Source organism: Pristis pectinata, chromosome 3 (genome assembly GCF_009764475.1).
Source record: "Pristis pectinata isolate sPriPec2 chromosome 3, sPriPec2.1.pri, whole genome shotgun sequence".
NCBI lineage: Eukaryota > Metazoa > Chordata > Chondrichthyes > Rhinopristiformes > Pristidae > Pristis > Pristis pectinata.
The window spans coordinates 6,559,153-6,586,188 of NC_067407.1; the positions used below are offsets into that span (position 1 = coordinate 6,559,153).

Below are 27,036 nucleotides of genomic sequence, written 5' to 3' on the forward strand. Positions count from 1 at the left end.
AACGTACAAACTCCTTACAGACAGCGGCCGGAATTGAACCCGGGTCGCTGGTACTGTAATAGCGTTACGCTAACCGCTACACTACCGTGTATTCTGTTATTGTTTTAACGAAGTAATCTGTATGGATGGCATGCAAAGTTTTTCCACTGTACCTCGGTACATGTGACAATAATAAACCAATTTACCAATTAATTAACTGTGGGTTCATTCTTGTAGATGTGTCTTGGGCTAGTCAGTGGATGGAGGGCAGTAACTGTTGAAGCAGACACGAGGGAAAACTTTGCCAATTTTATTTCACTACCTCTAACCGGATATCCCAAAACTGGACTCTTCTTTCAACTTCACAGCAACAGCTTACAACTCTGCATCTGTCCATCCAGAACACTGCATATCCTTTAGAACAACATTTGGTACCAGTAAGAACAGGGGCCTTCAATCAACATGGATAGCATGACTTCCTCAGGTAACAAAACAACTGATTCATCGATTGACCACAGAACAGCAAATAACTCAGGCGAAAAGTCAAATAGATTTTGAGAGTCAGTGCCAAAAGTTTCTCTGGACAGGAGGCAGCTCTAAGTATGTACATTTCCTCATTAATCCATGCCCGTGAATGGCAGAGAACAATCAGGGAATCCAGCCAATAGACCCCTTACCCTATTAAGAGGTCATAGAACATAGAACAGTACAGCACAATACAGCCCCTTCGGCCCACAATGTTGTGCCGACCTTTAAACCTCACCTAAGACTATCTAACTCCTTTCTCCCACATATCCCTCTATCTTAAATTCCTCCATGTGCTTATCTAGTAATCTCTTGAATTTGACCAATGGACCTGCCTCCACCACCGCTCCAGGCAGCGCATTCCATGCCCCAACCACTCTCTGGGTTAAAAAAAAACCTTCCTCTGATATCTCCCTTGAACTTCCCACCCATTATTTTAAAGCTTTCCTTTCAGAATCTCCAGTGTTGTCAGAAGTAAAACACCCCCCACTCCCGATGCCGAGTCATAGGGCTACACAGCACAGAAAGAAGCTCCTGCAGCCCAACTCGTCCACACTGACCGAGTTGCCTAACTGAGCCTGTCCCATTTCCTGCTAAACCTTTTCTACCCACGTAACTGTCCAAATGTCTTTAAACCGTCATAATTGTACCTGTTTCTACCATTTCCTCTGGCAGCAAACTCCAGTTGGCCCAAACATGTATGGTCTGGAAGTTACATCCAGCCACGAAGGTAAGAAATGAAAGTCAAACCAAAAATCCACGATAAAAAGCAGAAATCATTGGAAGCTCAGCAGGTCAGGCAGCACCAGTGGAAAGAGAAACAGTTATCGTTTCAGATCTGCGACCCCTTTCTCAGAGGGGGCGAGCCACAATAATCCTTGGTCAGTTGAGTAGATTGACTGCTCTTCCCTCAAAGTTCAATGAATGATTCCAGCACTGGAGGATACCATTTGTTCCAGGCTAGTTCTACGCAAGGGCAATCCATTCTTCCCCATTCACTCTCTACAACCCTACAATTTTATTTTTATTTCAGTTACTTACCCAGTTCTTTCTCCCCCGTAAGTGTCACACTCGAACTAATTTTTTTGTTTATTGACCTGTGTCCACACACTCGAACTTGGACCTTTGGATTCACAGACTCTGATCAGCGCACACGTCCCCAACATTGGGTGGTAGGGTAGGCAGGAGATCTGGAGGCTTGCCTGCATCAACAGAAACGTGTGCCCTGTTCTCCAGGACATCCCAGACTCAGCTCAGCTTTCCCAAGCCCAGCCACAAGTCTTCGCCCTCCCTAAAAACCACACACCAAAGCCAATTTACTGGAATCACATCAATACGTTCAAGCACATTCTGGCCAGTGAACTTCGCAACATTCCCCGTCTTTGTGGCACATGGTCTTTGACCAGAGAGTCACTGAGAACACCTGAAATAGAGCAATATCATCCAGGCTCTTATACAAGACCTGCTAGACACACATTTACGATTATTTTGAATGATTTATTCTGTGGCCTTACATGAGGAACAGATTGGAATAAATAATTCAGCAGCACTAATCATTAGTCTATTTTTCAAAATTCTTATTTGTCTTCCTCTGAAGCAGAACACATTAACTTTGTGTGCGTTGAATGTAATAAAATAATGTTCAATATTTTTCCTAAAAGGTCCTAACAAAGAACTGCATTATTTATCCAAATTATAATTTTCATAAATTAAATTTTCCAGTTTAGCAAATTTAAACTTATGTTTAAATGTAAATTAGATTTGTGCTTAAATGCAAAATTAATTACTGTATTCTGTGCCAACACTGAAGCTTCTTTAGTGTAATTCTGAATTACACTTCAGAATAAATTAACTCTTAGGGGTAAGACCGTGGAACATATCAAGGAATAATTGGCCGATTACTCATGATCCAATGGTCTCCTCGCACTGAACGCCCAATCCACGATCAATAGCATTTCCCAAAGGGTTCACTAGATCAGCACAGAGTCAAATTCTTTAGAAGAGGAGGGAAAGGAGTTTCTACAGCAAAGGAAATACATCTTCCTACAAAGTTCTCTTCTTTTTAATGGGCATTGGCTTGCTTTGACATCCAACCGTTGCAGGTGACTGAGCCCAAGCTTTGTCCTTTGGTGGTATTGTGTGGGAGACCAAAACAACATTACAGACCAAGGGAATCTGGCCATCATTAAGGACTCTCACCATCCGGGACATGCCCCCTTCTCATTACTACCACCAGGGAGGGAGGTACAGGAGCCTGAAGACCCACACTCAATGATTCAGGAACAGCTTCTTCCCCTCCGCGATCAGACTTCTGAACAGTCAATGAACCCATGAACACGACCTCATTGTTCCCATTTTTTTGTGCACTATTTATTTTGTAATTTATTTTTTTTAAATGTCTTTGCAATGTACTGCTGGTGCAAAACGACACATTTCACGTCATAAGACAGTGATAATAAACCTGATTCTGATTCACTTGTCAATCATCAGTGGACCATAGCCAAGGAGAATACCTTTCTCATCTCACATTCAGCAAGGACTGGACTATGCAGGCATCTCAGCCACGTTGCTGTTCTTTATAACCAAGTCTGGGCACCAAGCAACAGTTCTGTCATTTGCCCACCGGTGCCCCACAAGGCTGCGTCCTCAGCCCTCTACTATACTCCCTGTACACTCATGACTGCGTGGCCAGATTCCGCTCTAACTCCATCTCCAAATTTGCAGATGATACCACTGTAGTAGGCCGTACCTCAAACAACAAGTCAGAGTACAGGAAGGAGATAGAGAGCTTAGTGGCATGGTGTCATGACAACAATCTTTCCCTCAATGTCAACAAAACAGAGCTGGTCATTGTCTTCAGGAAAGGGGGCGGTGTACATGCACCTGTCTATATCAACGGTGCTGAGGTCAAGAGGGTTGAGAGCTTCAAGTTCCTGGGAGTGAACGTCACCAATAGCCTGTTCTGGACCGACCACGTAATGCCACTGCCAATAAAGCTCACCAGTGCCTCTACTTCCTCAGGAGGCTAAAGAAATATGGTATGTCCCCTTTGACACTCACCAACTTTTATCGATGCACCATAGAAAGCATCCTATCTGGATGCATTATGGCTTGGTATGGCAACTGCTCTGCCCAGGACCACAAAAAACTCCAGAGAGTTGTGGACACAGCCCAGCGCATCACGGACACCAGCCTCCCTTCCATGGACTCTGTCTTTATCTCTCGCTGTCTTGGTGAAGCAGCCAGCATAATCAAAGACCCCACCCACCCGGGTCATTCTCTCTTCTCTCCTCTTCCATTGGGTAGAAGATACAGGAGCCTGAGGGCACGTACCACCAGGCTCAAGGACAGCTTCTACCCCATTGTGATAAGGCTATTGAACGGTTCCCTTATACGATGAGGTGGACTATGACCTCACGATCTACTTTGTCATGACCTTGCATCTTATTGCACTGCACTTTCTCTGTAGCTGTGACACTTTACTCTGTACTGTTATTGTTTTTACCTGTACTACATCAATGGACTCTGTACTAACTCGATGTAACTGCACTGTGTAATGAATTGACCTGTACGATCAGTATGCAAGACAAGTTTTGCACTGTACCTCAGTACATGTGACAATACCAAATGCTCTACAGAATAGTTTATTGGTCAGGAGAGTCGGTTCAAGAGAAGGGGAAACTCAGGGCATTAAGATGGATTGAAACATGCAGTTGACAACCAGCTAGGACCCAAGCAAACAAAGAGGTCTTCCACGAAGAAGGTCAATTGTTATTTTAGTTTGAGCCATATTTCACAAAAATTGTCAAGAGTGGCATCATGACGCACAACAGCTCACCAGCAATGTAAGAAACAAATGTTGACCTTGAGACAAAGGAGAGAGGAGTAGCTGAGCGATCAGAACCAGGTCTTAAAGTGAAGTGGGAGGAGAATTGGGAGTGAAATCCAGACTTTGGCACCTGCACATCTACCAGCTGAGGGAATTCAACTGAGGATTCCTAACTAGAGAAGATAGGGACACGAGAGATTCTGCAGATGCTGGAACAACACGCACAAAATGCTGGAGGAACTCAGCAGTGCTGCAGATGCTGGAATCTGCAGCAACACGAGGAGATGGCCCACCTACCCTCCCCCTCTCACCTGGACTCACCTATCGCTTGCCACCTTGTGCTCCTCCCCTTACCTTCTTACTCCAGCTTCTGCCCTCCTCCTTTCCAGCCCTGATGAAGGGTCTCGACCCGAAACGTCGACTGTTTATTTCCCTCCATAGATGCTGCCCGACCTGCTGAGTTCCTCCAGCATTTTGTGTGTGTTGCTGATGAGAGAAGTGTGGGGATTGGAGGTGGTTTTGGAGGCAGTGACAGACTGGGAAAATAAAGGGAATGACAAAATAACCCAGAATACAAAAGCAAGAAGGTTATCCTACACAACACTAATTAGACTGCAGCTCGAGGTACCATGTACAGTTCTCAGTACCACATTAGATGGATTGCACTGAAGAATGTGCACAAAGGATACAGAACATAGAACACTACAGCACAGTACAGGCCCTTCAACCCACAAGATGCCAGCATTCTATCCTGCTCTAAGATCTATCTAACCCTTCCCTCCCACATAGCCCTCCATTTCTCTATCGTTCAGGTATCTGTCTAAGAGTCTCTTAAAATGTCCCTAATGTATCTGTCTCCACAACCTCTGCCGGCAGTGCATTCCATGCACCACCACTCTCTGTGTTAAAGCACTTACCCCTGGCATCCCCCTTATACCTTCTTCCAATCACCTTAAAATTACGTCCCCTCATGTTAGCCATTTTTGCCCTGGGAAAAAGTCTCTGACTGTCCACTCGATCTATGCCTCTTGTCATCTTGTGCACCTCTATCAAGTCACCTCTCATCCTCCTTCTCTCTAAAGACAAAAGCCCGAGCTCACTCACCCTATCCTCAGAAGACATGCTCTCCAATCCAGGCAGCATCCTGGTAAATCTCCTCTGCACCCTCTCTAAAGCTTCCACATCCTTCCTACAATGAGGTGACAGAACTGAACACAATACTCCAAGTGTGGTCTAACCAGAGTTCTATTGAGCTGCAACATCACCTCGCGGCTCTTGAACTCAATACCCCGACTAATGAAGGCCAACACACCAAATGCCTTCTTAACAACCCTATTGACCTGCGCAGCAACCTTGAGGATATTGTCAGGACTGGAAAATTGGAGCTGGAAGTAAAGATTGGACAGACTGGGACTGTTTACTCTGGAAGAGAAGCTGATGGGAGAGTTAATTGATGTGTACAAAATTAATTGATATGTATAAAATTATGAGAGGCTTAGATAGAGTTAAGAGGAATTATTTATTTGGGCAGCATGGTGGCTCAGCTAGCAGAGCTGCTGTCTTACAGCTCCAGAGAACCTGGATCAACCCTAACATCTGGTGGTGTCTGTGTGGAGTGTGCATGTTCTCCTTGTGACCTTGCAGGTTTCCTCTGGATGCTCCAGTTTCCTTCAGTATCTCAAGGACACACAGCTTGGTAGGTTAATTGGCCACTGTAAACGTCCCTAGTGTGTAGGCGAGTGGTAGAATCTGGTGGGACGGAATTAATGGGAATGAGGGAGAATAAAATGGGATTAGTCTAGAGCAAGAAAACACACTGCTGGAGAAACTCAATGGGTCACACAGCATCCCTGGAGGCAGAGGGATAGTCGATGCATTAGGACCAAGAGTGTAGAGGGGAGATAGCCAGTATAAAGTGAAGAGGAGGAGTGGTGACACAGGGGCCTGACTGATTCCAGCATCTGTAATCTCTCACCAACTTTTAATCGATGCACCATAGAAAGCATCCTGTCTGGATGCATCACAGCTTGGTACGGCAACTGCTCTGCCCATGACCACACAAAACTGCAGACAGTTGTGGACATAGCTCAGCAAATCACAGAAACCAGCCTCCCTTCCAAGGACTCTGTCTTCACTTCATGCTGCCTCGAGAAAGCAGCCAGCATAATCAAAGACCCCACAAACCCCAGACATTCTCTCTTCTCCCACCTCCCACTGGGCAGAAGATACAAAAGCCTGAAAACACTTACCACCAGGCTCAAGGACAGCTTCTATCCCACTGTTATAAGACTATTGAATGGTTCCCTAGTCTGATAAGATGGACTCTTGACCTCACAACCTACCTTGCTATGACCTTGCGCCTTATCATCCACCTGCACTTTCTCTGTAACTATAACATTTCATTCTGCATTCTGTTATTGTTTTACCTTGTACTATCTCAACGCATTGTGTAATGAATTGATCTGTACGACCGGTATGCAAGACAAGCTTTTCACTGTACCTCAGTACACGTGACAATAATAAACCAATTTACATCACCGGGATGAGTCTAGAACTGGTGTAGATGGTCAGTGCGGACTTGGTGGGCTGAAGGGCCTCTTTCCGTGCTGTACGACTGTGACTCCATTTCCTCAGTAGAAGACGAAAAAAACGTGGGGGGAGGGGGGCACATATTTCAAGTAATTGGTAAAGGAGAGGAGGGAGGAGACAAAATATTTTCACCTAAACAGTGGTGGGGCCAGGAACTTGCCACCTACCACTGTTCTTTCATTCTTTTTCAATCTTTTTATTGAATTTCAAAATAATTCAAATTAATATACATAACATTAGTGATTATACATATGTTGCGAAGAAATCGGGATAACAGTAAAACAGTGAATGTATACACTCACAAGGAGTAAAATATATAATCTGGACCTCCCGCTCTCTTGCTAAGTGAACATGATACAAAAAAAATTGAAAAGAGATTTAATTATATGAAAAGAGAACCCCCAAATCAAACAAAGATAATAAACAAAAGCAAACAAAAAAATTTCAAACAAAAAACTGGACTGATACTTCTTCGGTTAAAAAAAAATTATGTCGTTAGCTCCGCTCCTCTATATTGAAAAGGTTATTGAAAGGGATTCGGAAAAGGTCTGCTTACATCATATGGAAATACTGAATAAATGGACTCCAAACTTCCTCAAATTTAAGCGAAGGATCAACAGTGCCAATCCTAATTTTTTTCGAAGTTTAAACATGTTATAGCTTGAGAAAACCATTGAAATGTGGTAGGAGGTATAGGATTTGCCACTGTTGAGGTGGATATATTTTTGGGGGGGGGGGGGGGGGTGGGTTGGTGATTGGCGTTGGTAGCAGAGGAAATAACTCTCATCACATTTAAAACAAAATACCCCAGTGGGTCATGAAGAGCAGTGACGTTGACCCTACCTACTTGCACGGGGTCCATTGGGAGAGCTGGCGTAGATGTGTTGGGCTGAATGGCTTTCAGTTGCTTCGCAAGTTTTCTACGGTTGAATGATTCAGTTCTGGACCAGAAAATGGAGTGAATGAGACAGTTCGATTTGGGACACGGAGAGTAGAGTTTCGGATGACATAACGTCTCAGGAAAGTGCGATGTGGATAGCACATTTGAGAGTCACCCCTCCAACTGATTGCAGCAGGGATCAAGGGGGACTCATAAAACTGACAATTTCCCACCATAAATGTGTTAAATAAAAGATAAATGTCTTATTAGTTAATCTTCAGTGATTAAATTGGTCATATCCCAAGCCGGGCTTCATGCTGTGCCAAGGTATTTATCACCTGGTAATATAAATAACTCAGTTACACCTCAGTGAAACATAGGTGTACTGTGCCACACTTCCCAGTTGATCAACTTTGGTTTAGATTTTATTAAGGCTGCCTTCAAGAGACAGGTCAAGTAGACTGCCTTTATCTGTGGGCTGGCTTGTGATTAAATCAAACAACAGTCCAGCGGGACCAGATTCTTGGAAACCAAGAAACAGTGGAAGGGAAACTATTGGAAACAATTCTAAGAAACAGGATTTACTTTCACTTGGAAAGGCAAGGATTGATTAGGGAAAGTCAGCGTGTGTTTCTTCATGAAAAATCCTCTCAAAGATAAATCTGTGAGTATGTAGCTAAGCAACTTGGGTACATTTGGCTGTTAACCCATCTTAGGATTGAGCATTTTTCAGTAGGGGGCTGGGTATCCATGGTGATGGATCCCAAATTGGAGATGCTGTTAATCTATTGAGGGTCAGACATGCAGAGATGGCTTGAAAGTGCAAAGAGAAAACAAGAACAAGAACATTTGAAACAGGAACATGAGGCAATCATATAGCCTCTTGAGACCGCTCGATTTCAACAAGATCATGACTGATCCTTCATTTTAAGATCCGCTTTCCCCCTCAATCTCTCGATTCCTTCAGTGGAATTCTTGCCCTCGAAACCAGGGTGGGCTTGGATGCAAGGGAAGTGTCTCGAATTAGTTGGAGGAGAAACACCGTCACGCAAGATTTTTTTTGAATTCTCTGCCCATCAAGAGTTGTAGCAGCTGAGTAATTGGGGACAGTCAAAACTGAAGTCAATGGATTTCTGGGGCACAGATGACTGGAAATGGTGGTCGGGTGGGAGATTGAGTGGGACACACAAATCAGCCACGATATTGAAGACAAGATTTCATACTGCACTTAATTCCCAATTTTTTTGCATCAAAAAGTTAAACTTATCCTTGACTACAATCAATGATTAATCATTCACGATCTTCTGAGGTAGGGAATTCCAAAGATTCACCAACCAGCGTAAAGACATTTATCCTCAACCTATAGCAAATCCTTATGATACATGCCCCAATTTTATGTCCCTACCTTAGGAAATGGGGTGATGTGGCGGTGCTGCTTCTCAGGAGCTCTAGAGATCCGGGTTCAATCCTGACCTCGGGCGTCGTCTGTGTGGCGCTTGCATGTTCATCCTGTGACTGCTTGGTTTTCCTCTGGGTGCTCCAGTTTCCTCCCACATCTCAGAGCCATGTTGGTGAGTTAATTGGCTGCTGCAAATCACCCTTCAAGGAACCAGTCCGTGAATGGCTATCCCCAGCTGACGATGCATCAGGAGGTACATTGACACACTAAAGATTTCCGTTTCCATTGTGTCTTTGATAGTTTCTGGTCACTCCCAAAGTACTTTGAGCCAATGAGGTCATTTGGAAATGTTGCAATATACAGGCGGCATCCAATTTCTGCACGGCAAGGTCTCGCATGCCACATGGGAGCTGGCGCATCTTGAACTCCGCTTCCGAAATGAAGTTCCATTGAATTCATCAACGCCCCTCCCATACACACAATGGTAGGCAATCCCATTGAAGCCAATGGAACTAAAATTTCAGATGCAGTAGTTCAATGTGAATTCATTGCAACATCGCACATTTACTGCACACAGTGAATAAATTTCTACTATGGTCTCTATCCACAGCTGCTCTCCAACTTGCAGGTTCCAGTAGTCTCTATTCATACGGCTGGAAAATACTACTTGTGATAACAACACTCTTACGATATTCACTGTTTGTTATTTTAGCTTAAAACACACCAATTAACATTTCCCTTTAAAACTTCAGCCAAAAGGGTGTCACCACAAAACATAATTAATGTTTGACTCCGATTATAACCAATTGCCTTTACCTAATGTTTTAGATTAGGCTGATTATGGGATTTAGCAAAAGATTCCTCCATAAACAAATACCTGACAAGATTGCAATTAGGCACCCAGTCTGATCCAAGTTAGGACTCACCTAGAGCAGATTTATAGACAATGTATAAAACTGTTGAACTGAATATCGTTCAGCCTTTTAGCAGTTATTCCATTAACAAAGAATTGTAAATTACATTGAACCTCAAGATGAGGACAACACTCTGGAAGACTTCAAACTAAAACTTAGAAGTTGCGGTGGGGCCAAAGTGGATACTGTTGCTGTTAAACAACATGCTTGAAATACTCAACAGATATAGCAGGATAGTGGTAAACTACCAGACTAAAATCAAGTAGTCTCACTAATTAATCCAGAGGTGCAAGTGTTTAAATTCAAGCAATTAAATAAATCCAGCAAAAGATAAGATATCTTTTAGTCACATGTACATCAAAACACACAGTGAAATGCATCTTTTGCGTAGAGTGTTCTGGAGGGCAGCCCGCAAATGTCACCACGCTTCTGGCGCCAGCATAGCACGCCCACAACTTCCTAACCTGTACGTCTTTGGAATGTGGGAGGAAACCAGAGCACCCGGAGGAAACCCACGCAGACACGGGGAGAACATACAAACTCCTTACAGACAGTGGCCGGAATTGAACCCAGGTTGCTGCTGCTGTAATAGCGTTATCTAACCGCTACGCTACCGTGCCTGCCTTAGTGTCAACAGTGGTAGCTGCACTGTTATTATATGCACCTGTCCAATTCACTCATGAAGGACATCTGGTCTGTGAGCAACTTCAGACCCACCAAAATGGTTCTCTTCAACTTGTCTCCTTAGTTCAAGGTCAAGTGGGGACAGACAATAAATTGCCAACTTCACAAAGTACATCCACATCCCATGAGCTCAAGGTCATATAGTCTTTGTGGTTTCAGCAGCAGAGTTAATGCTTCATCAGAAAGCAGGAGCAGGAGTAGGCCACTCGGCCCCTCAAGCCTGTTCCGCCATTCAATAAGCTCATGGCTGATCCATGCTGGCCTCAAATCCCCTTCTGTGCCACTTCACCAAACTAGAATGCTCCGTGTCTCTGGACTAGACCTTGTTGCCCGAATTAACCTGGTCCAGACAGACAGAACCAAATCTTTCTAGCCCACGTTCTGGATTCTGTTGATGAGGCCCAAAACAACAGCATTGCAGGAGCTCTATTTCTGAAACACCCCCAACAGCTTTGTCAGCTGTCAAAGGCAAAACTTTAAATACTTTGATGACCTCCTCACTTTCATTAACTAAAAAATTCAGAATCAGGTTTATTATCACTGACGTATGTCGTGAAATTTGTTTCGTGGCAGCAGTACAGTGCAAGATATAAAGACATAAAAATTACGATAAGTTACAAAAACAAATAAATAGTGCAAAAAGGGAAAAGCAAGGTAGTGTTCATGGGTGCACGGACCTCTGTTGCTGCTTCCATTGATGCTGCCTGACCTACTGGACATTCCTCTCACTTCCGCAAAGACTGAAATCGATGAGGTCGAACCTACCTCAGGAAATGAAGGCAGATTCCCCCGGTACTCAAGCAAGCCTACAAACTCAACAACACCCAAGAAAGTCGACAGCATTCAGGACATGGTGATTGACTGCAAGCTGCTCTCTGCACATCTACTCATCTGAATTTAAATTTTAAGTCTCTCTCTCTTGTGATCTTCCAAAGCACCCCATCCACAACCGTTCACTCGCTCCACCACCGACGCACAGTAGCAGCAGTTTGTACCATCTACAGGATTCACTGCAGCAACTCTCCAGGACTCCTCAGACAGCACCTTCCAAACCCACCACCTCGACCAGCTAGAAGGACTAGGGTAGCAAAAGCATGGAGAGCACCATCCCCTGGAAGTCGCCCTCCCAGCCACACACCATCCAGACTTGGAAATATAATTGCCGTTCCTTCACCGTCGCTGGGTCAAAATCCTGGAACTCCCTCCCTAACAGCATTGTGGGTGCACCCACACCTCAAAGACTTATAGGCAGCAGCTCACCACATCCTTCTCAAGGGCAATGAGGGACTGTCAATTAGGAACAGGCAATTAAATACTGATTCAGCCTGTGAAGCACATATCACTTAAATGAATAAAAATGTCTGTGGTGAAAGTCTGGGACTTCAGCCAGGTGGAACTGTTGGCAGTTACTGACCTTGGTGAACTTTTCCCAGCACTTTTTCCCCCCTTTTATTTGTTTCTAGTGTCTGTGATATTTTGCTTTCATTTTAATGCATTACCTGCACACGGAAACTTAGACTTGTATCCGTCAGAATCGTGTCTCAAATGGAGACCAGGAGTTCAATCACACCCCTACTCCCAGAGCCAAGGAGGACCAAGTGACCCAAAAATGAAACTAAATCTCTTCACGCCAACCCTACAGCTGCAACGTGAAGGGAAATTTAAATTTACAGTTCAAATAGCAAGTTGCTTTGACCGAGGAAACGTGAGCTTCCTACTTCAAGCCTACAGTTACGCAGAAACTTTTGCTCTACCATAATGTGCTTTTTTTTCCCCTAAAAAAAAATAACGGAGGTCACATATGGTCCAGCTAAAGCAGCTGACGCGCATGACAGTTCCTGGATAAAATAAGCATATCTCATTAAATAAATTCATAACTCAACCAAGCATTAAACGCCATCATTTACTGCTCGGGTGACCAGGCTGTGTTTATTTTGGATGAGTAACACACTGGAGCAGGAAACTGTCCCACTTCTCTTCTGAATCAAACTCCCAATTATCCGTTCGTAACACTTGGGCTCATTTAAAAAGATGTTTTCCCCTCCAATGGATGCTAAGTATTGTGTACGTGGTCAAGGGGTTGCTGGGGGAATGGCATCCAAGCTAGATGCCATTAGATTCTCATCTAAGCTAGTCCCATTTGCCCTTGTTCGGCTCATATAAGATTTCTTTATTAGTCACATGTACATCAAAACACACAGTGAAATGCATCTTTGTGTAAAGTGTTCTGGGGGCAGCCCGCAAGCGTCGCCACGCTTCTGGTGCCAACATAACATGGCCACAACTTCTTAACCCGTACGTCTTTGGAATGTGGGAGGAAACCGGAGCACCCGGAGGAAACCCACGCAGACACAGGGAGAATGTACAAACTCCTTACAGGCAGTGGCCGGAATTGAACCCAGGTCGCTGGCGCTGCAATAGCGTTACTCTAGGCACTTCGATATCATTACTCTAAGCGCTACACTACTGTGCCTGCCCCTATCCCTCCAAACCTTTACTATCCGTGTAGCTGTCGAACTGCCTTTTATTGTACCTGCCTCAACCACTTCCTCTGCCAGCTCATCCCATATTTGCATCACCCTCTGCATGAAAAAGTTGCCCCTCAGGTCTGTTTTAAATCTTTCCCCATCTCATTTTAAACCCATGCCCTCTAATTTTTAAGTTCCCCTTCTATGGGGAAAAAAAAAGACTATGTACATTCCCCCTATCTATACCCCTCATGCTTTTAGACATCTCTATAAAAAGGTAATCTCCTACATTGCAAGGACGAAGTACATAGCCAATCCCTAACTCAGGCCATTGAGCCCTTGTAGATCTTCTCTGCACTCTTTCCAGTTTAATGATGTCTTTCCTATAACAGGGTGACCAAAATTGTACACAATACCCCAAATGTGGTCTCAAAAGTCTTGTACAATTACAACATAACATTCCAACTCCTATACACCAAGCCCTGACTGATGAAGGCCAGCGTGCCAAACACCTTCTTCAGCACCCTGTCTACCTGTGACGCATCTTTTGGCGAATTAGATACTTTGCATACATGTACAGCGAACTATTCATTCTCCAACCACACTCACTTGTTCTGGATTCCCCCACAAGGGCAAAACATCTTTTCAGCTGTCGAGCTCCTTCAGAATCTCAAGTCTGAATGTGATGTTGGTACAACTGTACAGGATGTTGGTGAGAATGCACTTGGAGTATTGTGTACAGTTCTGGTCACCATACCATAGCATGGATGACATTAAGCTGGAAAGGGTGCAGAAGAGATTCACGAGGATGTTACCAGGGCTTGAATTATAAGGAGAGGATGGATTTATCACCCCCGGAGCATAGGAGGCTGATAGGGTGACCTTAAAGGAGGTCTACAAAATCATGAGGGGCATAGATTAAGTGGGTGGTTAGTTTTCTTGCCCCCAAGCTGGGGGGGGGGGCCCAAATCTAGAGGGCATAGGTTTAAAGGTGAGAGGGGAAAGATTTAAAAGGGACCCAAAGGGCAAGTTTTTCCACACAGATGGCGGCAGGTATACGCATCGTGATGGAGGCAGGTACAATTGCAAGGTTTAAAAGACATTCACACAGGTTCATAGACAGGAAAGGTTCAGAGGGATATGGGCCAAATGCAAGAAAATGGGACTCGCTCAGGTAGGCAACTTGATCGGCATGGATGAGTTGGGCTGAAGGGCCTGTTTCTGCGCTCTCTCTCCAAAGTCCTCCACAGACTTGCCTACGTCACTGCACAGGAGGATGGACTCTCAAAGGCCAAGGCTCCATTTGCCTTTGTTTACCCTCTGTACCTACACGCTGACTTTGCTATTTCTCTCTGCAAGAGAATTTTGTTCTCTCTCTCTCTACTTAATATTCTGCTTTCCTGTTCTTGCAGATGTTTCCCTCCATTCCCTCAACACTCAGCTTTCCCCGATGCCTGGAATAATCAAGGCAGCTGTGCATTACAGATCACGATCACGCACAATCTCACGTTAGTGGCTCTTCAGCCGAGGAAGCAATCACTGTGCGAGCAACCCCACAATGGCCTCCAACAGAGGGAAGAGTGTTTTTAATTGCCCACTATTGGCAGCAGTGCCTTGTTATCAAACCCTGCCACCCCCATCCAGCTCCCAAATTCTCTCCCTAATCTTCTCTTGCCCTCTCCAATGAAACGCCTTAAAATCTACTTCCAAGTAACTTGATCTAATGTGGGCTTCCATCCAGACCTACCTCTTTACTCTCCTTACCGCACTTAAAGGTGGAGCTAGCACAGGAAAGGCCATTCAGCCCAAAAAAGTGGCCAAGGGCCATTCTATCACGCACAACTCCTTGGGCATTGTGCAGGATAGAATTATTTGTTGAAGGGCTCAGATAAAAATGGCTCACCTCTTGCCCACACCTGTACAGCATTACTTTAATGCTCCTTTCTCGACATGGAAATAATCGCAGCTCACTTTGTTCAGGGGTAGGAGAGCATAGTGGTTGGCAGGCACGGTAGTGTGGCAGTTAGCATGACGCTATTACAGCGCCAGTGACCTGCGTTCAATTCCAGCCGCTGTCTGTAAGGAGCTTGTACGTTCTCCCCGTGTCTACGTGGGTTTCCTCCGGGTGCTCCGGTTTCCTCCCACATTCCAAAGACGTACGGGTTAGGAAGTTGTGGGCGTGCTATATTGGTGCCGGAAGCATAGCGATACTTGCGGGCTGCCCCCAGAACACTCGACACAAAAGATGCATTTCACTGTGTGTTTCGATGTACGTGTGACTAATAAAAATATCTTATCTAACAGTCAGAAACACGAGTTCGAATCCAATCACAGCACCCGGAGATTTTCGGGCAAAAACCACCCTGGTTGTTCTCCCCCCTTCCATCGGACAGATGATGAGAGGCATAGATAGGGTGGATGGTAACAGTGCCCCACCGCCGACCACCCCCCCCACCACCAGGGTTGGGGAGTCCAAAACTAGGGGGCATAGGTTTAGGGTGAGAGGGGAAAGATTTAAAAAGGGACCTGAGGGGCAACTTTCTCCCACATAGAGGGTTGTGGTATATGTAACGAGCTGCCAGAGGAAGTGGGCGAGGCAGGTACAATAGTATCATTTAAGCAGCACTTGGAATAGGTACATGGAGGAGCGGGGCTTGGAGGGATATGGGCTGAACGCAGGAAATTGGGACTAGCTGGGTGGGCACCATTGTATGCATGGACTGGTTGGGCCGAAGGGCCTGCATCCGAGCTGTATTGCTCTAAAGATACAAAAGCTTGAGAACATGTGCCACCAGACTCAAAGACAGCTTCTACCCCGCTGTTATCAGATTCTTGAATCGACCCCTCGTCTGATAAAGATGGACTCTTGATCTCCCAATCTACCTCGTCATGGCCTTCCACTTTATTGACTACCTGCGCCCACTCTCTGTAACTGTAACACTTTATTCTGTTATTGCTTTTCCCCTTGTATTGCCTTAGTGTACTGATGTTTTGAAATGATCTGTATGGATGGCATGCAAAACAAGGTTTTCCCACCATCTCTCAGTACATGTGACAAGAACAAAAATTAAATCTGTAACGCCTGTCTCCAAAAACAATGATCATAAAATTAGGGGATTCAACTGCCCTTGGGGATCCCCAAAAAATTAGGGGATCATTCGGGGATTCAAACGCCCTTGCTCAATTTGGTCCGTGTGTGACTCCTGACTGCCTGCCCAGTTCAGGAGCAAGACGTTAATGTTTTTAGTTCAGCACAACATTGTGGGCTGAAGGGCCTGTTCCTATGCTGTATTGTTTGACGTCTTGGTAACATTTTCGTAACAGAACAGTACAGCACGGGACAGGCCATTCGGCCCACGAGCTTGATGCCAATTTATACTAAATGTCCTCCTGTGTATCATCCATATCCCTCCACTCCCTTCATATTCATGTGTCTAACTAAAAGACTCTTAAACTCCTGCCTGCTTCCACTACTACTCCTGGTAACCCATTTCAGGCACCCACCACTCTCTGCGCAAAAAACTTGCCCCTCTCGTCGCCTTTAAGCTCGCCCCTCCTTACATTTGAAGCAGGTCCGACTGAAGGATGGACAATAGATGCTGACACTGCCAACAACATTCACATCCCAGAAACGAACCAAGAGTTTTCTATGAGGAATAAATATTGGCCAGGATATGGGGGTACCTCCCATACTCTGTTTTTTTTTAATTATTATTCAGAGTCATGGGGCCTTCCACTACCAGCCAAGAAACCTTAACATTACACTGGACGAGTCAGCCTCGTGTGCGTTTTGAATCCGTGACTTTCTGACTCAGTGTCAACAGTGGGAAAGGAACAAGTCGACCATTTTTACATTCCACAAATAAAGCACATTCTCCCTGTAGTACTCTCAAGTTCCCTGCCTCAGTAATCTAGTTTTTACAGCCACACTGCTACAATTAGATTCCAGAATTATGAAAAATAATCCTGATGGAAATGGATGAGCAAAGTGCCTGCAAACTGTGTTCATAGCAAGCGTTCAAATCCTCAGAGGCCACAATGCCAGCCAAACACCACTGTTAATTATCCCTGATTAATACAATTAACACCATATCATTTACTCATGTATATTGATAAAATAGTTTATTACTAAGTGATAAAATTAGGAAAGATATATTAACTGCTTCTCTGTGCTGGGTTGAGCTCGTTGCTCATGCTACTTCTGTTCTTTAGGTGTCAACTGCGTGTCTTCTATCTGGGAGGCGAGAAAGTCCAAAGCCTCACTCCAATCCGCAGCGATGCTGAGGGACAGCCACTCTGGTGGGTTTGTCCTTCTGCATGGCGATTGGTGATGCTGACGGCTAAATAAAAAGCATGTGACACAGCTGCTGCCTCATTTTCATGGACATCAGTTCAATCCTGCCCTCTGATGCCATCTCTGTGCACTTTCCACGTTCTCTTTGAGGCTGCCTGGCGTTCCTCCAAGTGCTCCTGTTTCTCTGCTGAATTTGCCTTCAGCCTATTGAAGCTGCACTGACTACCAACCACCCAGTTTTGGTATAGGTTTATTATTGTCACTTGTACCGAGGTACAGTGAAGAACTTATCTTGCATATCAATCCTACAGATCAATTCATTACACAATTCATTGAGGTAGTACAGATAAAAACAATAACAGTACAGAGTAAAGGGTCACAGCTACAGAGGAAACACAGTGCAGGTAGTCAATAAGGTGTGAGGTCACAACAAGGTCGATTGTGAGGTCAAGAGTCCATCTCACCGTATAAGGGAACTGTCCAATAGTCTTATCACAGTGGGGTAGAAGCTGTCCTTGAGCCTGGTGGTACGTGCCCTCAGGCTCCTGTATTGTCACGAACCAGCAACAAAAGAAACACACTGAGCATGATTCAGTGTTAAAAACTATTTTATTAATCACTACTTATGATAATACGTAAAATAAAAGTAAAAATGTTAGTATGTTAGAATTCAAAAATGTTAAACCTTGAACGTTAACCCCAAAACTAAACTCTTCGTGTGTGTGTGTGTGTGTGTGTGTGTGTCTGTGTCTGTGTCTGTGTGTGTGTGTGAGAGAGACAATGTCCCAAACTCCAAGTTCCGGAATAGTTATTAAAGTTCAGTTCCGCAAGCCATAAGGTGAAACATGAGCAAGGGCTTCTTCAACAACCACCGTTGTCTGAAGATAAGACGTAGATGTAGAGAAACAGAGAGAGTAAATAGGAAATCCAAATGTTCCACGATGGAACCCCAGCGACACTTCAGTGTTTACTCGGTAGTGACTTCCTCACCCCGAAAAGCATCCAAACCGTGGTCGTCCACACACAAGTACCTGTTTCCTTCTACAGGTCAGCAACAAAGTGAACTCCACCGGATTACTTCCAACTTCCATACATGGATTTCATTGGTAGACACAGTTATTGTTTCTCATCCATTGATAGAGAAAACTAGCAGGCTGGTGTCTCTCTCCCTTCTCTCTCTCTCTCCCCTTTCTTCTCTCTCTCTTTCCTCTTCTTCTTCTGCTTCTTCAACAATGTCATTACGTCCTTTATCTTCTATTGACGTAAGCACGCCCCACACACACACTCTCTATCTTAAAGGGACTTTCACTGAGTCCGTAACAGTATCTTTTGCCTGATGGGAGAGGGGAGACGAGAGAATGAGCCGGGTGGGTGGGGGTTTTGATTATGTTGGCTGCTTCACCAAGGCAGCGAGAGGTTTAGACAGAGTCCACGGAGGGGAGGCTGGTTTCCGTGATGCGCTGGGCTGTGTCCATTTTATAGCAATCCTATACTAATTTTTTTTTTAATTCTCCCTGCATTCTCTTCAACTCCCCCCAGATTCTACCCCTCACCTACACACTGGGGGCAATTTACAGTGTCCAATTAACCCAACAACCTGCACGTCTTGAGAGATCTGTATAGAGTGGACGTGGAGAGAATGTTTCCAGTAGTGGGAGAGTCCAGGACCAGAGGGGACAGCCATAGAACAGAAGGACATCCCTTCAGAACAGAGATAAGGAGGAATTTCCTTAGCCAGAGGGCAGTGAATCTGTGGAATTCATTGCCACGGGCGGCTGTGGAGGCCAAGTCATTGGGTATATTTAAAGCAGAGGTTGACAGCTTCTTGATTAGTGAGGGTGTCAAAGGTTAGGCGGAGAAGACAGGAGAATGGGGTTGAGGGGGAAAAATAAATCAGCCACGATCAAATGGCGGAGCAGACTCAATGGGCTGAATGGCCTAAGTCTGCTCCTATTTCTTATGGTCTTTGGGATGTGGGAGGAAACCAGAGCACCCAGAGGAAGCCCGCACAGTCACAGCAAACTTCAAGTAGATCTGATGTAGACTTTCAGATACCTGCCTCCACTAAGGGCGATGCCATACAGAAGGAAAACAGGCCCAACCTGTCAATGCCGATCAAGGTGCCTTCCCAAGCTAGTCCCATCTTCGTGCATTTGGCCCAATATCCCTGGAAACCTTTCCTATCCATGTACCTGTCCAAATGTCCTTTAAATGTTGTAATTGTACCCGCCTCCACCACTTCCTCTGGCAGCTTATTTCACACACCCACCACCCTCTGTGTGAAAAAGTTGCCCCTCAGGTCCCTTGTAAATCTTTCCCCTGTAAATCTTTCCCCTCTCACCTTAAACCTATGCCCTCTAGTTTTAGACTCCCGTGCTGGGAAAAAGACTATGATCATTCACCTTGACTATGTGTCTTATGACTTTGTGAACCTCAAAGGTCATATCCTATGTTCCAGGAAAAGCAGTCCCAGCCGATCCAGTCTCTCCTTTTAACTCAAGCCCTCGAGTCCCAGTAACATCCTTGTGAATCTCTTCTGCACCCCTTCCAGTTTAGTGGCATCCTTCCTATAGCTCAGTGACCACAACTGTGCACAATACGCCAAGTGCATCTCATCTTATCACCAACACGACATCCCAACTCTCGTAGTCAATGTCCTGACCAATGAAGGCAAGTGTGCCAAATGCCTTCTTCACCACCTGGTCTCTGTGTCACCACTTTAAAGGAACTGGTTCACTGAACTGCATTGTTTAAAAGCAGCAGTTCCCCATTGCCTTCCCATGGACAGTTAAGGATGGGCAATAAATGCTGGACAGATCCACCAAAATAAATAAAAGAAAAAAATGTTAAAGATATAGCAATGAGAAAGAAGTTAGTCAAAACTAATTTTTTTTAATATAAATCCAAGGCACAGGCTTAGATGTAGAGCTGCCAGAAATAGTGGTTGAGGCGGGCACATCAGCAACATTTAGAAGCCATCTGGCTAAGTACACGGAGAGGTTTAGAGGGCCATGGGCCAAACGCAGGCAGATGGGACGAGCTTGCTGGGCAACACAGTCAGCATGGACGAGTAGGGCTGAAGGGCCTGCTTCCACGCTGTACGACTCTCAGTGGAGTAGAGGAATTTCACAGTGCAGGCTGGTTTTGCAGCTAACTGTAATGATAGACAGGCACCTATTTAGCACCGTTCAGCTTCTCAGTGCTAGCTGCCCCATGCCCTTGCATTAAATACTGAAGGCGATGATGATGCATCCCACACACAGAGACCTCCAGCAGAGGACAGAAGGCATTCAACAACCATCTGCTTACCTGTGTACCCAACACTAACCCAACAAAAGCGTTGTGCTTGAAAAACACAAGTAAAATGAACAGCAAGGCTGTGGGTATACCATTAACAGATGGCAAGGGGGTCAGAAATCTCTGTATAAATTTCTACCCAGGTTTCTATTTGGGCAGAAATAGTCCACTTGCCGAACTAGAACACCACTTTTCATCTCTTTTGTTCTGATAACTGAAACAATTTACCAGATTCAGCACTCTTCAGGTATCCTGCTAAACCTCCACCCTTTTCTTACTCTCTCTTGCTTCATGATTTCTCTCCTCCCAACTGTACAGTATCTTCAAGTGCAACTTTGGTTTGATGCAAAGCCACACTGTGACAGGTCCAAGGCAATCCATTGGAGCTGCATTGATTGAAGCTTTGTTTGGAATGTTCATATTTTATGACCATATTGAAAGGTCGACTAATTTCAAAAAGCCCTCTGACCCAATCCTGCTCCTATCTCCTAATAGCCAGGAAAAGGGAAGTCTCAGGAGACAAATAAAAGCATGGCCTGGCCTGATTAGTTTGGGGAGAGAAGTTCAGAGTTAATTGCAGAATTCAGAGCTGTTTCAGGAGATGAATAGCAGAATTCAGAGGAACTGGTTGAGGGAGGTACAATAACAACATTTAAAAGAAATTTGAACCGCTAAAATGGATAGGAAAGGTTTAGAGGGATATGGGCCAAACACAGGCAAATGGGACAAGCTCAGATGGGCATTAAATGTACTGATTCAATGCTTTGAATGTGGCGAATTGATCTGTATGGATGGCAGCCAAAACAGTTTTTCACTGTAAGATAAGGTTAGATTTCTTTATTTGTCACATGCACATTTAAACACACTGAAATGCATCTTTTGCGGAGAGTGTTCTGGGGGCAGCCCGCAAGTGTCGTCACGCTTCCGGCACCAACATAGCACGCCCACAACTTCCCAACCCGTACGCTTTGGAAACCAGAGCACCGAGGAAACCCACACAGACACGGGGAGAACGTACAAATTCCTTACAGACAGCAGCGGGAATTGAACCCGGGTCGCTGGCGCTGTAATAGCATCATGTTAACCACCACACTATATAAATCAACTTACCATCTTGGTCAGCATGGACAAGTTGGGCTGAAGGGCCTGTTTCTGTGCTGCATTACTCATGACTATGTTTATGGCACAGAAGGAGGCCACTTGGCCCATCTCATTTCTGTTGGCCAACAAACTTTTGATCAATCCCAAAGCAAAATCCCACAGATGCTGGAAACCCAGACTTAAAATGGAAGTCAGGGGACCAAGAAAGAGTTCACATTTCAGGTCAATGGCCTTTCGTTAAAGCTAATGAAAGATTAGGCTTTAAATGGAAGATCAACCACCTAAAAAACACCAACTCTATTTCAATCCCCACAGATGCTGCCTGACCTGCTGAGCATTTCCAACGCTTTCCATTGTTTAGGTCACTCCTATTTCCCAGCTCTTGGTCTGCTGTCCTGCAAGTTATAGCTCAGGAGTTTAAAAAGTACCTGGATAAAATAAACCAAGGGTTTCTGCCTCCATGCCCCATTCAGGCAGCGAGCTCCACACCCCACCTCTCATTCACTGAAGTCATTTTCACTTCACCTTCCCCCCCAATATTTCTAACAGCCTGAAACGTGCCTCATCATCAACCTCCCTGCTGAGAGGAAATGGTGAAGCAGCCAGCATAATCAAAAACACCACCCACCCGGGTCATTCTCACTTCTCTCCTCTTCCATCAGGTAGAAAATACAGGAGCTTGAGGGCACGTACCACCAGGCTTAAGGACAGCTTCTACCCCACTGTGATAAGACTATTGAATGGTTCCCTTATACGACAAGATGGACTACGTCCTCACGATCTATCTTGTTGCGACCTTGCACCTTATTGCACTGCACTCTCTCTCTCTGTAGCTGTGACACTTTACTCTGTACTGTTATTGTTTTTAACTGTACTACATCAATGCACTCTGTGCTAACTCAATGTAACTGCACCGTGTAATGAATTGACCTGTACGATCGGTATGCAAGACATGTTTTTCCACTGTACCTCAGTACAACTGACAATAATAAACCAATACTTCTGCTTACCATCTCACACAGGATAAGGGCATGGCCATTAAAGGTTTCACCACCAGAAGCGCAGTACAACTGATGACGAAGTTGAAAGAGAGGCAGGGAAGAACACTATCTGTCCTGGGATGTGACAGTGGAAAAGTTTGCTGAGCTACAAAGCAAAAGAACCCGATGGGACCGTCTGCTGAAATAGAGGGATTTGATGTTGATATCACAGGGCAGCAATAGAGGTACCGTGTGTCTCAGTGGGTCTCATAAGAAAATAGGAGTTCTCAACCCTGCCTTAGCATGAAATATGATCGGCCGATCTGCCCTGGGTCTCATCTCCTCCATGCCAGTTCCCCATATCCCTCAATTCCCTGACATTTCAGCAACTTATCCACCACCTATTAAATAACTCCAAAATTTCAGCCTCCACAGCCCTCCGGGAGAGAGAATTCCAGAGATCCACCACCCCCAGCAACAAGAAATCCCTTCGCATGTCAGATTTAAGTGACCGTCCTTGTATCTTGTAACTATGTCCCCTTGTTCAAGGCTCTCCCACTAAAGAAACATTTCAACATCCATCTCGTCACGTACCGAGGATCTTGCGTTTCAATACGATCACCTTCATTCTTCTAAAGAATTCAGATTGAAATATAGTTGAAAGGACAACCCTCCCTTATCAGGAATTACCTGAGTGGATATCTTTTGGACGACTTTCAAAGCTTGTCTAACCTTCCCAAAATAAGATGCTCAGATGAAGAGTTTCGACCCGAAATGCTCATTGTCCATTTCCCTCCACAGATGGTTTTTCCCTCCAGCTGTTTTTTTTTGCTTAATGCTTTTGTCATCTACTTTGGGTTAGTGAGGAGAAAGAAGTAAAAAAGCTCTAGCTGATCAGGGCTGCTGGTAGAACAACAAATCATACCAAGGCTCACCATCTCTGATCACCAGCCAATGCCTCCCATTGTCAGACTCAGCGGTTTGTGAGATCTTGCTGTGCAGCAGTTGGCTGTCAAAGAGTTTATTATCAAATGCACTCATACATGTACGCACAGGTGCAATGAAGAACTTGCAACAGCATCACAGGCAAATAACATTGTTCACAAGAAAAAAAAATTAAACATCAATTATACACAAGTTTTACAAGAAAGATCAAAATTAGAACAAAAACAAAGTCCATTTTAGCACAAAGTGATCATCGTGCTGCTAAACTGTAGTGATTAGAGTTGTGCAGGTTGGTTCAAGAACCGACTGGTTGAAGGGAAGTAGCTGTTCCTGAACTTGGTGGTGTGGGACTTCAGGCTTCTGTACCTCCTGCCCGATGGTAGCTGTGAGAAGATGGCATGGCCCGGATGGGGGGGGCTCTTTGATGATGGACGTTGCCTTCTTGAGGCAGCACCTCATGTAGATACAACCGATGGTGGCAGAGGATGTGCCCATGATGTATTGGGCTGAGTCCACTACTCGCTGCAGCTTCTTACATTGCTGCACATTCGAATTGCCGTACCAGACCGTGATACAACCAGTCAGGATACTTTCAACAGTACATCTGCAGAAGTTTTTTTTTGGAGTGTTCAGTGACAAGCCAAACCTCCTAGGAAAGTAAAGATGCTGGCACACCTTCCTTCTGATTGCATCCATGTGCTGGGCCCAGGGCAGGCCATCCGATATGTTAACACCCAGGAATTTAAAGCTGCTAACTCTCTCCGACACTAATCAATGTGCATGTTTGCCCTCCTTCCCCTTCCTGAAGTCAACAATCAGTTCTTTAGTTTTACTGTCCATTACAACATTCGAGCCAATGAAATTTAGTCACTATCGGAACTTCAAAGGTCACAAAGGCAAGTCCTTCTTTGGGAAAACACAAAACCAAAGGGTGTGGAGAGACACAGGATCAAGTCCAAACACCAATCTCCTTCCACTGGAGGTTCCTGCCACAGTCGAACCACCTGGGCAGTGTGCACCGTGGGCAGAATGCAGACGAGGTCAGTAGCCATGCTCCTTCAGAAGGAATCATGAGCAACAAGCGGGAGAGAAGAGCAGGAACAGGAAAGCAAACACTCCAGCAGGGAACTGAGAGGTGAACGTGTGAATTTGTGAAAAATGATACTTGCACTAATTACACCGAGCAGTTCCCCACCGGCTGGGGAACGCTGTGGATCAATGACTGGAATTTGTTGATGGCGTTTGTGTGAACAGGGATCTCAGAACAATCTGCCAAGGCCAGGGCAGGAGGTCATCTCTGCTCGTCTTAAAGCTGACCAATCGTCAATCATCACAGGCTCGGAGGAGAGAGCGCAGAATGGGGGAAAAGGATTCAAAGCCTTCTCCCTCTACAGCGCAAGTCACTCTCACTGCCCAGAGGCCTCCAAAGTGTAGCCTCAGCAGTTTTCACAGTCGATGTAACAGAACGCAGCAATATGCTAATGATGCCACTTGAGACAGTAACTTTTACAGTGCCTACAGACTCTGTAGTGTCTGTAACACAAAGAAAGGCCATAGATTTGGAAAATAATCTCTCAGAACAGACAAATGCAAATGGAGTTTAATTCAGGTAAATGTGAGAGTCATACAGCACGGAAACAGGTCAAACAAGATGTCCATCTAAGTTAGTCCAATGTGCCCACGTTTGGCCCATATCCCTCTGAAACTTTCTTATCTACGCACCAGTCCAAATGTCTTTTAAATGTTATTAACGTACCTGCCTCAACCACTTCCTCTGGCAGCTCGTTCCATATATTGACCACCCTCTGGGTGGAAAAAGTTGCCCCTCAGGTTCCTATTAAATCTCTCCCCTCTCACATTAAACCTATGCCCTCTGGCTCTTGATTTCCCAACCTTGGGAAAAAGACTCTGCACATTCACCCTGTCTATGCCCCGCATGATTTCATATACCTCTATAAGATCACCCCTCATTCTTCTATGCTCCAATGAATAAAGTTCTAGCCTGCTCAACCCTTCTCTATAACAATCTCTTGAGTGCTGGCAACATCCTCTTAAATCTTTTCTGCACCTTTCCCAGCATCTTTCCTACTGCAGGGAGACCAAACACGAATACAATATTGCAAATGTGGTCTCACCAGTGTCTTGTACAACTGCAATACAACTTCTATACTCAATGCCCTGACTGAGGAAGGGCAGTGCAGGGTTCTTCACCACCCTGTTTCCCTGTGACATCACTTTCAGGGAACCATGTAGGAATTTAGAATTGGTTTATTATTGTCACATGTATCAAGGTACAGTGAAAAACTTGTCTTGCATATCATTCATACTGATCAATTCATTGAGGTAGTGCAAGGTAAAACAATGACATAATGCAGATAAAGTGTTACAGTTATAGAGAAAGTGCAGTGCAGACAGACAATAAGGTGCAAGGTCATGACAAGGTAGATTGAGAAGTCAAGAGTCCATCTTATCAGACTAGGGAACCTTTCAATAGTCTTATAACAGCGGGATAGAAGCTGTCCCTGACCCTGGTACGTGCTTTCTGGCTTTTGTATCTTCAGCCTGATGGGAAAGGGGAGAAGAGAGAATGTTCAGGGTTGGTGGGTTCTTTGGTTATGCCAGCTGCTTTACAGAGACAGTGAGAAGTATAGACAAAGTCCATGGAGGGGAGGTTCATTTACTCCTTGGTCCCTCTATTCTACAACATTCCCCAGGACCCCATCATTCACTGTGTAAATCTTCCCCCACTCATGAGGTGTTGTATTTTGGCAAGACAGACCAGGGTAGGACCTACAGGTTGTAGAACAGAGAGACGGAAATGTGCAGGTACACAGTTCCTTGAAAGTGGCAACACAGGTAGACAGGGTGGTGAAGGTGGCATTTGGCACACTTGCCTTCATCGGTGAGGACACTAAGTACACAGTCAGTTGGGACATCTTGTTATAGCTGCACAAGATGTTGGCAAGGCCACAAATGGAGTACTGCATGCAGTACTCATTGCCCTGCTCTAGAAAGGTTGTCATTAAACTGGAGAGGGTGCAAAAAAAAATATTAAGAGGTCATTGGGACTGGAGGAGAGGCTGGACAGGCTAGGACCTTTCTCCCTGGAGTGCAGGAGGCTGGAGAGGTGACATTTTTAGGAGGTTTATCAA

At 45.0% G+C, this 27,036-nt stretch overlaps 1 protein-coding gene across 4 annotated transcripts in view; it reads right to left on the reverse strand.

The window, feature by feature from the left end:
* Positions 1-27,036, reverse strand: part of adgrl2a (adhesion G protein-coupled receptor L2a) — a 775,507-nt gene that overhangs the window by 711,242 nt on the left and 37,229 nt on the right. The window lies entirely within an intron of this gene.